The sequence below is a fragment of the Arvicanthis niloticus genome, chromosome 5, assembly GCF_011762505.2.
Source record: "Arvicanthis niloticus isolate mArvNil1 chromosome 5, mArvNil1.pat.X, whole genome shotgun sequence".
Taxonomy (NCBI): Eukaryota; Metazoa; Chordata; class Mammalia; order Rodentia; family Muridae; genus Arvicanthis; species Arvicanthis niloticus.
In genome coordinates, this window is record NC_047662.1 from 40,063,106 (window position 1) to 40,076,572 (window position 13,467).

General features: G+C 36.6%; 1 protein-coding gene across 1 annotated transcript in view; it reads right to left on the minus strand.

Moving 5' to 3' along the window:
- The window catches only part of LOC117709061 (AGBL carboxypeptidase 4), a 959,025-nt gene that overhangs the window by 869,534 nt on the left and 76,024 nt on the right, over positions 1-13,467 (minus strand). The window lies entirely within an intron of this gene.

Below are 13,467 nucleotides of genomic sequence, written 5' to 3' on the forward strand. Positions count from 1 at the left end.
AGTAGTAGTAGTATGAAAATAGCCATCTTACCAAAAGCAACCTAAAAATTTAATCTATTCCCCATCAAAATTCTAACATAATTCTTCACAGAAATTGAAAAAAACAATCTTCAATTTCATATGAAAACATGCACAAAGAAAAAGGCCAATAGTTTAAAAAATAAACCTGAATAATAATAGGACTTTTAGAAGTATCACAATTGAGATTTTATGTTGTATTACAAAGCTATAGTAGTAAAATCAACATAGCATTGACATAAAACTACACACACTGATGGATGAAATAGAAGTGAGAACACAGACATAAATTCACACACATATGGGCACCTGATTTTTTTTTTTACAAATAAGACAAAAATATACAGTGGATAAAAGACATCTTCAACAAATGATGCTGGTCAACTGGATAGCTGCATGTAGAAGAATAAAAGTAGAGCCACAGGTTTTTTTTTTTTTTTTTTTTTGTTTTTTTTTTTGTTTTTTGGTTTTTGTTTTTTGGTTTTTGTTTTTTTTTTTTTAGTGTCCTCCATTGGAGTTTATTTTTATTTTTACTGGATATTTTATTTACATTTCAGATGTTAATTCCTTACCCCATTCCCCCCCCAACCTAGGAACCCCCTATCCCATCCCTCCTCCTCCTGCTTCTATGAGGATGTGCCCCACCTACTCCCCCTTCCCACCTCCTCACCCTCAAATTCCCCCGCACTCAATGTCCAGCCTTCATGGGACCAAGGATCTCCACTCCCACCTATGCTGGACAAGGCCATCCTCCCCTACATATAGAGCTGGAGTCATGGGTCCCTCCCTATGTGCTCCCAGGCTGGTGGTTTAGACTCTGGGAGCTCTGTTTGGTTGGTATTGTTGCTTTCCTCATGGGGCCTCAAACCCTTTCAGCTCCTTCAATCTTCTCTCTAACTCCTACATTTGGAACCCCTTGATCCATTCAATGGTTAGCTGTGAGCATCTGCCTCAGAATATGTCAAACTCTGGCAGACCTCTAAAGACACAGCTATATTAGGCTCCTCTCAGCATGCACTTTCTGACATCCACATGAGCATCTACTTTGATGACTGCACATGGGATGGATACCCAGGTGGAATGGTCTTCAGACAGCCCCTCCTTCAGTTTCTGTCCCACACTTTGTCTCCATATTTGCTCCCTTGAGTATTTTGTTACTCTTTCTAAGTAGGACCAAGGCATCCACACTTGGTCTTCCTTCTTCATGAGCTTCATGTGGTCTGTGAGTTGAATCTTGGCTATTTCAAACTTTCAGGCTAATATCCACCTATCAGTGAGTGAATATCATGTGTTCTTTTGTGATTTTGTGAATATATCACTCAGGATGATATAGTCTAGTTCCATCCATTTACCTAAAAATTTCTCGAATTCATTGTTTTTAATAGCTGAGTAATACTCCATTGTGTAAATGTACCACATTTTCTGTATCCATTCCTCTGTTGAAGGACATCTGGGTTCTTTCCAGCCTCTGGCTATTATAAGGCTGCTATGAACATAGTGGAGCATATGTCCTTGTTATATGTTGGAGCATCTTCTGGGTATATGCCCAGGAGTGGTATAGCTGGATCCTCAGGTAATACTATGTCCGATTTTCTGAGGAACCGCCAGACTGATTTCCAGAGTAGTTACACCATCTTGCAATCCCACCAACAATGGAGGAGTGTTCCTCTTTCTCCACATCCTTGCCAGCATTTGCTATCACCTGAGTTTTTTATCTTAGCCATTCTGACTGGTGTATGGTGGAATCTCAGGGTTGTTTTGATTTGCATTTCCCTGATGACTAAGGATGTTGAACATTTCTTTAGGTGCTTCTTGGCCATTCGAGTTTCCTCAGTTGAGAATTTTTTGTTTAGCTCTGTACCCCCATTTTAATGGGGTTAATTGGTTGTCTGGAGTCTAATTTTTTGAGTTCTTTGTATATATTGAATATTATCCCTCTATCAGATGTAGGATTGGTGAAGCTCTTTTCTCAATCTGTTGGTTGCCGTTTTGTCCTATTGACAGTGTCCTTTGCCTTACAGAAGCTTTGTGATTTTATGAGGTCCCATTTGTCAATTCTTGCTCTTAGAGCATAAGCCATTGGTGTTCTGTTCAGGAACTTTCCCCCTGTGACCAGGTATTCGAGGGTCTTCCCCACCTTCTTTTCTATTAGTTTCATGTATCTGGTTTTATGTGGAGGTCCTTGATCCACTTGGACTTGAGCTTTGTAAAAGGAGATAAGGGGTTTTTTTGTTTGTTTTTTTTGTTTTTCGAGACAGGGTTTCTCTGTATAGCCCTGGCTGTCCTGTAACTCACTCTGTAGACCAGGCTGGCATCGAACTCAGAAATCCACCTGCCTCTGCCTCCCAAGTGCTGAGATTAAAGGCGTGCACCACCACCACCCAGCGGAGATAAGTATTTTTAATCCTATTAAAATGTCAACTCTAAATGCATCAAGGGCCTCAACATAAGCCTAGATACCACAGATATGATAGAAGAGAAAGTAGGATAAAGGTTTAAACTCATTGGCACAGGACAAGATTTTCTGAACAGGATCCAAATAGCACTGACATTAAGGCAATAAATGGGACTTCATAAAGCTAAAAAGCTCTGAACAGTGAAGGACACCATCATTCATGGGAATGATATATCAATTATACATCTAATAGTTAATATCTATAATATATAAAGAATTCAAAAAGCAAAATACCAAAAATAACCCAATTAAAATGTGGTACAGAACTAACCAGAGTTCTCAAAGGATAAAATACAAATAATTGGCTAAGAAATATTTTTTAAATGTTCAACATCTTCAGACATATAAATATACCAATTTCTACTACTTTGGGATATCATCATCCATTCAGAATGGCCAAGATCAACAAAACTTTCTGGTAAAGAGGAAAGGAGATGATTTATTCATTGGTAATGTGAGTGCAAACTGGTACATCCACTACAAAAACTGATGTGAAGATTCAAAAAAACCTGATTTACTACAATATTCATCTATACCACTCTTAGATATATTACCAAAGTAATCTATATTTTAATAGAGATATTTTCATATTATATGTTTCTGCTTCATTTATAATAGTCAGAAATCAAAAACAGCCTAAATGTTCATTGATTGATAAACAGAAAATGAAAATATGATAAATTTATACAATGAAATATTATTCAGCCATAAAAATGAAATTATGAAATGTTCTGATAAATGGAACTGTAAACAATTATCCTAAGTGTGGTATTCCAAAACCAAAACCCCCAAATATTTCATGTTTTCCTTTATATGTAGATATAAGTTTTAAGTTCTCCATATTTATGCTTTAATAGAGGAGAAATAGATAAAGGGTTAGAAATAAATAAAGAGAAAACTAGAATAAAAGAATTAAATGTGGTAAAGGATGGAAGGACATGGTAAAGGAGGGGATATGGGGAGAAACACTAAAGGTACATTAAAAAAACAAATGGAAACCGTTTACTCTAGAAGCTTCCATATATATATATATATAATTTAAATGAAGTCATAATAGGGAACACAATGCCCCAGCTAGAATGCCACCAAATAAAACTTATAGTGCCAATAATGAATTACATCTTTGTTGAGGTGTTTGACAAATAACTTCCCTCCAACCAAACATTATGAGCTACCATCAAGGATGTTAGTTACTATCCACAGTTAGATATCGCTGAAAGATGAAGAAATTAAGCTGGTGCCCAACTAATTGCTTAACCCCCTACAAACTAGTGTTTGTGATTCTGGAACACACTCTATATGCTACAAGAGGCTCGGCTCTCTCTTCTCTTTTCTCTTCTCTTCCCCCCCCTCCCCTCCCCTCCCCTCCTCCCCTCTCCTCCCCTCCCTTTCCCCCTCCCCTCCCCTTTTCCCCTCTCCTCCCCTCCCTTTCCCCTCCCCTCCTCCCCTCCCCTCCTCTTCTCCCCTCCCCTCTCCTCCCCTCCTCCCCTTCCCTCCTCCCCTCTCCTCCCCTCCCTTCCCCCCTCCTCCCCTCCCGTTCTCCCCTCCCCTCTCCTCCCCTCCTCCCCTTCCTTCCTCCCCTCCCCTCTTCCCCTCCCCTCCCTTCTCCCTTCCCCTCCCCTTCTCCCCTCCCCTCTCCTCCCCTCCTCCCCTTCCCTCCTCCCCTCCCCTCTTCCCCTCCCCTCCCTTCTCCCTTCCCCTCCCCTTCCCCCTCCCCTCCCCTCTCCCCTCCCCTTTCCTCCTCCCTTCCCCTCCCCTCTGCCCTCCCCTCCCCTCTCCCCTCCCCTCCCCTTTCCTCCTCCCTTCCCCTCCCCTCTGCCCTCCCCTCCTCCCCTCCCCTCTTCCCCTCCCCTCCCTTCTCCCTTTCCCTCCCCTTCCCCCTCCCCTCCCCTCTCCTCTCCCCTTCCCTTCCCTCCTCCCTTTCCCTCCCCTCTCCCCTCCCCTCTTCTCACCCCTCTTCTTCCCTCTCCTCCCCTCCCTTTCCCTCTTTTCTCTCTCTCTTTCTCTCTGTGTCTCTCTGTCTCTCTCTCTCTCTCTCTCTCTCTCTCTCTCTCTCTCTCTTCATTCTCTGCCTTATTCTATCGTCATTTGCATCTAGCTTGTTCTCTCCCTTAACTTGTCTCTGTAAAACTGTTCCAGTAAACTGCCTCCTCCTTTCTCTGCACTGCTCCTTGAGTTCTCCTTCATATACTATTCTGTCAAACATTTCTCTAATCCATTACTTTGTGTGTCACTCAATTAGATATCATTTTCAAACATAGGCACTTCCTTCTACAAACTAAATTTACCTTTATTGTTTGGGATTAAAGGCGTGTGCTAAGGGCTGGGCCATATTACAACCAGAAACAGGTTTTTTTTTTTTTTTTCAGTAAATAACACAGTAAGATACTGTTCACAGTGTGAACAAACATCTTTCAACAATCTTTTGTTCATTTTGATTTTAATTTTTTGCATTCTTTTGTTTGAGAGAGAGAGAGAGAGAGAGAGAGAGAGAGAGAGAGAGAGAGAGAAGAGTGAGCATAAAATTTGGTGAAGATCTGACAGGAGTTGGAGAGGGAAGAGGCATAGTCAAAATAGGTTATATGGAAACATTTTTTTAAAAAAATATCCAGCCTTCTTCCTTTTCCTTGACTTGAAGTCTTTGTGAAATCCACTCCTGGGCTAAACCTGGTCGGAAGTGAGCTGACATGGGAGCCTGGAAAATGTAATTTTTGGGCTTTAGTCCCATCTAAGTGTATAGAATTGGACTAATTTCAAGCAGGCAAATGATAAACATAAGATGTTCCCATACCTTCAGATCTCAAAGGACACAGAAAATTGTAGCCACCTATATTTTATATGTATTGGTTAACTAAAATGTCATTAAAGCTGTGGTGTGTCATGGACTGTGCACAGTATACCTTTTGTCCAAACAAAAATCACTTGCAAATGTTCATTACAATAAGTCAGTGGTCTGGTTTGAGGCTTCTGTAGTCTGCTACATTATCAATACTGGATCCTCACAGGGTCTCCTCTCAGATATCCTGTTGTTGCCCTGTGTCCTGGAGGTCCAGCATCTTTGGATTGCAGAAATGGCCCCTTTACACACTCCAGCAGTTAATAGAGGGGATAGATGTTGGGATGGACCAACTCAAAGCCTTGGATCTGATCTTCCACAGTAGCTGAGTTGGTCAGCCTACCAGCACTTTTCACCTCTGCCACCAGAGCGAGCTGTCCCACTTGCCCAGGCAAGGGGTGGGACCAGCCCTTACATTGTGACACACTGCAGCTTTCATGGCAAGATTTTTTGTTTGTTTTGTATTCTTTATCTTTTCTATTTTGGGGTTTTTTTGGGGGGGAGTGGTAGGCTGAAAGGTTGGGGCAGATATGAAGGGACAGGGAAATGAGTGGGATTGCAATGCATGGTGTGAAATTCACAAAGATCAATTAAAAGTTTTTTAAAGTTAATTAAAAATTAAAACTAAAGTTCATTATCAAAGTGTGACTATTTTGTGGAACAGGAAGAACAAAAGCAAAGGCAACATCGTAGTTTTACTAATTAATGTGATTCTTTAAAACCTTATTTGAATGTGAACAGAAGCAATAGAAGATAACAAAAAGCTAATTTTAATAAAAATTATCTTCTTTCTGTTTATAATCTTGAAAAGTTGTAATTAGACTATAATATATACACTTAATTGTTCATGTACTACCTAAGTCCTTATTAGAAAGAGGGCTACAAACAAACTCAACCAAATATATATATATATTTCCCTTCCTTGCTATTATCTTAATACTAGTGCATATGAAGGTGGGTTTCTGTGAAAGTCCCCTTTAAAGCAGTCTCAGATTATGAAAAGATAGTATTTGAACATATGTGTATGTGGTGCTTCATTAAATACTATTCATATCTATCTGATTTTCCCCCTAAGGTCTTCAGGTTCAGGAATGATAGCATAGAAAAGGCTACCATCACAATTGTAATACCCTTAAAACACCAAAAATCCTGGAGGCATTCCCATCCCTAGCTGAGGAACTATTGGCATGTGGTTGCTTCTAGAAGGAAAATCAGTTTTGTTCAATGGAGTATATAAAGTGTTCAGTATATAAACTACATTCCAGGCTGAGCTTCAAGTCCAGGCACAGTCAGATGACACAAACTGAAATTCATAGAAGAGACTAAAAACACACATTCAGACAGACAGACAAACAGACAGACAGACAGACAGACAGACAGACAGACAGACAGACAGACAGAAAGTTAAGGTATGTGGATAAGGGAGGGGTGGACAGATCTTAGAGGAGTTGGGGATGAAGATAATCAAAATATATTATATAAAAATCTCAAATAATGAATTAAAATATTTAAGTTTAAAGACCCTTCCTTTGTAAATAAAATACTCATATCATTTCTGTGACAAGGAGTAAAATGAGTAGTACCTTCTGACAGTATGAAAGCTAGCCAGTAGGGATTACATTTCCAGGTCTATATCATCTCAAAATTCCTTATGTTTTAGGATTCAAGTAGGTTGTGTCCTTAGTAATATGGTCTCACCATCAAGCTTTCCAGGTCTATATCATCTCAAAATTCCTTATGTTTTAGGATTCAAGTAGGTTGTGTTCTTCGTAATAGAGTCTCACCATCAAGCTTTGGAGGGTAACCAAAACCAATGGCAATATTCTATAATATTTGGGAGTCTCAGAGTTTCTACTGATCAACAACTCTAAACGAGATAAGCAATTCCTTGAGTTTTTATTTTATGGTACTTGGTGTCTATGAGGGGCATTGTCCCCCCCATCCCAGGGAACTTCACTTAAACTCTTTACATATAAATATGAATATGAATATATAAAATAAATATAAATATATATTAAAGGTTTCTACAGTAGAAGGGTTCTATACAACTTTCCCAGGTCTTAATAATTACAAATTAATAAGTGGGACCTTGAAATAGCAAAGGACACCATCATTCAAGTGAAGAGGCAGCCAATAAAATGGGGAAAAAACTTTAGTAGCTATACATCTGATGGAGGGTTAGTACATTGAATATACAAATAATGTAATTATATTTAAATTAAAAGAAAATGAAAGAACAGAAAACATTAAACATCTAGATACTTTAAATTGGTAAGTATACCTAGTCATTTTTTAAGTCTTTGGGAAGAATCTTCCATTTTAAAATAAATATATCAAGTAATTCCTAAGATAAAGTATTCAAGTTAGGACTAAAATCCAGGTCACCATGTTTTGTTTTTTGTTGTCGTTGTTTTGTTTTGTTTTGTTTGTCTGAGGAATGAACTTTTTCTTTTTTATTGGATATTATATTACCATGTTTTAAATTTAATGTTGTCCTTTCATATAAAGCTATATGGAACATTATTAACTAATACTGAAACTATTTCTTTAAGTTTGAGAGTTTTTAATATCATGCCAAACAAAGCACTACATTTCCATAGCCTAAAAAAATGACATAGGAAGGGCAAGTACACCATTCAATGTGCTCATAATAGTGTAAACTTCCCCGAATAGCTTTCTCTCCTACCTTAGTATCTATATAATTCATTTAATATCTGTGTATTTCTCTGACAAATGGTCATATACTGAAAAGTGGAAGTCTTAGGGCAGAGTGTCTTTAAGGAACTATTAGGCCAAAAATGTGAAACACTTATGAACAGAATTAGAACACTCTCAGAGCCGTCTTGTCCTTGTTTTACATTATGAGGGTATATTGAAAACACCATGAAGAACTAAAATGGAGACCATTAGTAGACACTGAATCTGCCAGGGGAATCAACCTTAGATTTTCTAACCTCCATATCTGTAAGAAAAAAAATTTATTATTTAATACACATAATCTGTTATATTTATTGTTATAGTCCAAACATTAATAATGTACTAATAGTATAAGCTCGTGTTCTCCCGTTTGTCTGACCTGCTGAAGTATGGGAATTATCTTTGCTCATATCTTATTTAATATTAATATATACAAGGCAGATGTCATGAGTTTGAAATTATTTATTTGCATATTTGATTTCCAAGATAACTCACAAAAAATGCTGTTTCAACCATGCCCACTGTAACACATACATTCCAATGGTTTTGTATGCACAATCCAATTGCCCCAACTCAACTTATTGTGAAGAATTAAAGCCACAGAAATAAGCTATATACACAGTGCTCTAATACTGATATTTAATATCAAGTGATAGACATGTGAGAGATTATGTCTTCTAATATCCCTAGATCTCAACTTTTTAATTTTCAATAGATAAGTGTTTTCTGTTCTGAGATCCTAAACACTGTGAAGCAAAGATATCTTGTACTATGTTCTGTCTGAACACTAGACTCATCAAACACAATGATGAAATAAAATTATGATTTTAGGATACTATTTTCTTTTTAAATGTTTCTTATTTTATTTTATGTGTATGGGTGTTTTGCCTGCATGTAGGTCTGTGCACCACATAAGTACCTAGTGCTCAAGAAGGGCAGAAGAGAGCATGAACGCCTCAAGAAATGGATTTACAAGTGTTTGTGAGCCATCGCATGTGTACTGTGAATCGAACACTGGTCCTCTAAAAAAGCAACCAGTGCTCATAATTGAAGATGCATGTCTCTAGTCCCATAAGTCACTAATTTACTGGGTAGTGTGTTATTCAGAAATAGGACCTGAAATACTTCCACACCATTCATTTGAGTCAGGTTTTGGAACAAGTGAGGCAAGACCCCACTACATAGGAAATAGCTTAAAATATTCACATTTTTCAAAATGTTACCTAGTCTATAATATCTAACCAATTTGTAACATTAGAAGTAAAGGGAATGTCTAACAGTAAATAGATTCTTAAGGTACTAGACTAGGAGAGAAGTATAATGTTAGCCATTGATAGGAACTAAAGATTTAAGGTACTAGCTAAGGTATCCAAGTCTATCCAACTCTCTCCTATGATGGTTCCTTGGAGAGCAATCAGACCACCACAATTAGGAGGAGAGGGGATAAGAACTATCAAAAAATAGGAAAGCTCATATAAAATCCTATTTTGTCTTTTGAGACTTGGAAACCAGAAATAAATTTCACATAGAACTTCTATTGCCAGTTTTAGTCTACAGAAGACAGACAACCATGAATTTCTCAATGATACTAATGTACATTCTGCTGGTATATTTTTATTGCTGTTGTAAAAAAAACTCCTCTGGGCCCTTTTGAAAAATATAGCTAGATAATGGATTTTCTGGTCTCCTGTAATAAATTTATTCTGCCTGCAACATAGTTGTCATGAGTCCTTTTATCCCTTGGCTTATACTGCATTGATCAAATTTCTCTCTCCACTTTCACTGGGTCATTGTTCTCATGTACATGTGTGTCTCTAGCCTCTCTTTTAATAAAATGTCAACAATCATTGCAATATAACCCCACCAAACTGTTCAGAATACATCTGAAGAGGTTCACCTTTTAAATAACAAAACACTTGATCTTTTGTGAGAAAAGAAGAACCTCTACACTACTGTAAAAGACAAGTTACTCTATACTGCATTACATACCACTAACAAAAAAAAATTATACGCTTGAAATTTGGTGGATGAATAGAATTTAAATGTTCTAAGAAAAAGAGGTATTTCTGTGAAGGAATGGGTATGTTAGTTTGAATGCATCAACCACTTCAATATATATACACATACAGACATATACACACATACACACATACACACACACACACACACACACACACACACACACATATATATATATATAATTTTCAAACATCAATGTAAGCAAGGTGATTGAATAGATGTACCCAGAACTCACACTCACTTATTACTCCACAAATAGAGCCAAAGAGCCAAAGAGCCAAAGAGCCAAAGAGCCAAAGCAATAAGCATATAATTACACATTGACGCAGATGACTGCAGAAGAATGCAAGAGTTCTAGAAATCAACAGTACCCAGGATAAAGACCAGCTACCCTAATCAGATAGAAAAAAAATGAAGTATCAATTTACAGGCACAAGGAGAAAGTAACTAAATAGGACTGCAGTACCTGGAAATTCCATAATCTCATTTTTCTTAACACCTGAATGAAATTCCATTATGTGTAAGTGCCACATTTTCTTTATCCATTTATCATTTGATGGGCATCCAAGGTGTTTCCATTTCCTACATTTATAAATAGACCATCAATAAACATGTATCTTTGTAGTTGGATATATAATCCTTTGGGTATACACTAGGAGTGGTATAGCTAGATCATATGGTAGTTCAATTTCTATCTTTTTAAGGAACCTCCATACTGATTTCCATACTGTAGGACCTGAGAGTACCAGACAACCTGTCCTCCAGCTTCTCAGGACCATGACTCTGGTTTGTTTGTATAGAACAGAAACCTGCAACCAGAACTCCAGTCTAGTGAACTCAGAGGTCAGTGAAGAGCCCAAGTGTTAGCTACAGTGATCACATGGTCCCTGAAGGCTGGAGCTTTGGTTCTAGTAGTCAGTGAGGTCATTGAGTGTTTGGAGTTATGATTTCTGAGGTTATAGTAGTCACTGGAAGAACTGAAATCTATAGTGTAATGATTCCAGAGATTACTTGGTCCTGGAAGATCTAACCACAGTCCCCAGAGAGTAAATAGACCTCACTGTGTCACCTTTGTATCTTGCCTGATGTAGGTACATAGAAACCGAGTGATGATCAAAGTTTTGGCTCCATCTGGTCACCTTGATACTGAGTCCTACCCTTGATCCTGTGGTCACATAACAAAGGCAGGATCACTTCAGCAACACATTTGATAATTGATAACAAGTCTTACCAGTTCTGCTACCTGAACTTCTCTGGTGAAAACAGAGGCAAAATTTTTCAACAAAATACTTGCTAACAGAATTCAGGAACACATTAAAATTATACAAGAGAGAAACTATGCCTATTACTTTAACCTTGCTAGCTACCCAGTACTAGTGAAGTCACTATTGTAGGAGAACCCACAACCACTAATACCAAACCACAATAATCCTTAACAACAATTTATAAACATTTGTTTATCAGCAAGGAAAGTTATCATCAAGGAAAGTTTCTTTGCAATAAACAGAGACCACTACAGAGAACTGAAAAAATAAAATACATTTACAAATTATTCCTGCACCTCAGACTCAGGGAACATTGTGAAACACTATGAACTCTATAGATGACAATGTTGTGTCATAATGCCAAACATTGTACATACCTGGAATGAGTTTGTAGCATAATAACTTAGTAAAATACTAGATGTGGCCAGAAGGAAAAATAATCTTATATCCTGCCTTAAACAGCCTAAATAAATTCTAGAATTAAAATATATCATATGAAATCTGTGTATGCCAAACCAATTATTTTAAATGGCTACTAGACTGTGTTCACCAATAAATGGTCAACAATATCTCTCAGCCTAATGGAAATGTGGAAATGATGTTACAAATTATACTCTCATGGAATATATTGTTGCAATGCTGTTCACATATAAGAAAGTCTATTAGGAAAATTATTATGTTTTCATACTGTGTTTATTTAGATGATAGAACTTGACCCCAGAAAATCAACAACTACATATTTGTAAATTTACATAAGATTCCCAAGACCTCATATCATGTATTTTATGTACACAATCAAATAAAGAGCTCTGTCTGCTGTTTCTCTGATGACAGTTACACTTATGTGATAACCAAATTGAAACAAATGACTCAGACTAAACATGTCTGAGAGGCTGTTTCTGGATATTACAACAGATGTAATTGATACAACCAATTGTCTGCATGTTATAAAACAGGTATTAATAATTCAGTAATTATGTTGTCATGTTGGAAAAATTCTTACACTGAGCCTTCTGGTAAGGTATAAAAATCTGGATTGTTCCCAAGGAAAAAACATTTTTTAAAATAAATATGTATTTTATCAGGTTGTAGCTAAATCAAAACACTCAATAGGTAAAATAAGCGAAATTTCCACTTTCACAATATTGGCATTATTGTAAAGGGCCTTTGGGTCCTTCACTAAGATAAAAGCAATAAAAGATACATTTGAGGAATCAAGTATAAACCAGGAAAAGGCATAATTACAAGCTTGAGAAGTATAGAAAATATTGATCCTAATTATGTGGACATTATTCAAGTTTGAAAAAAAGAAAATCACTGTGTGTGTTGTGTCCTCTCAAAATTGATATGCATATTGAAACCTTTATCCCAAGTATCTTACAATATAACTTTACTGAGAGACAAGTACTCAAGTTTGAAATCATTTGAGTACATATAATACAATAATTTGCATCTTTATAAAAAAATGGAAAGTAGGAACATACATAAAAAATACTACATTAAGATAAAATCCAAAATTGGGATGTTTCTACAAGCCAATAAATACAAATTTTAATAACAAATCACCAGAAGCTAGGGGATAATCACTGAACACATGACTCAGCACAATGTATGAAAGAAACAACACTGTCAATGCCTTATCTCAGTTTCTCTCCAGCAAAGTCAAGAAACAATGACTTCTCAAATAATCTATTCTTTTTACAATGTCTTGTACATCAGCCATATCAAACACAGACAGTATGGAATTAAAAAATAAAAAATACATCATAAACAAATTTCTATTTGTTTACTAACAAAAATCTTCAAGGTACAAAAAACTGTCATATAATTGACACTGGGCTAATCCTTAAGAGAAACAGATCAACAAACACAAATAGAAACATATATTCACTAAAAAGAAATTAACAATTACTTGTAAATACAATTAAATTGTAAATACAATTATGTTTACATTTTTGTTAATATTTCAGAATATTCTGAATTACTAATATGCATTATCTAGAAGGCATTAAACATATTGAAAGTTGAAAACATTGATAGCTACAAAGAACCAATTCCTATTAAATGAGAATATGTAATCAAACTTGACCACCCATTCAGAGTAGACATTCAAAGAAAAACATATAACATTGACAATTAACACCAGTTTTATTCCAAAACAGCGATATCATTATTAT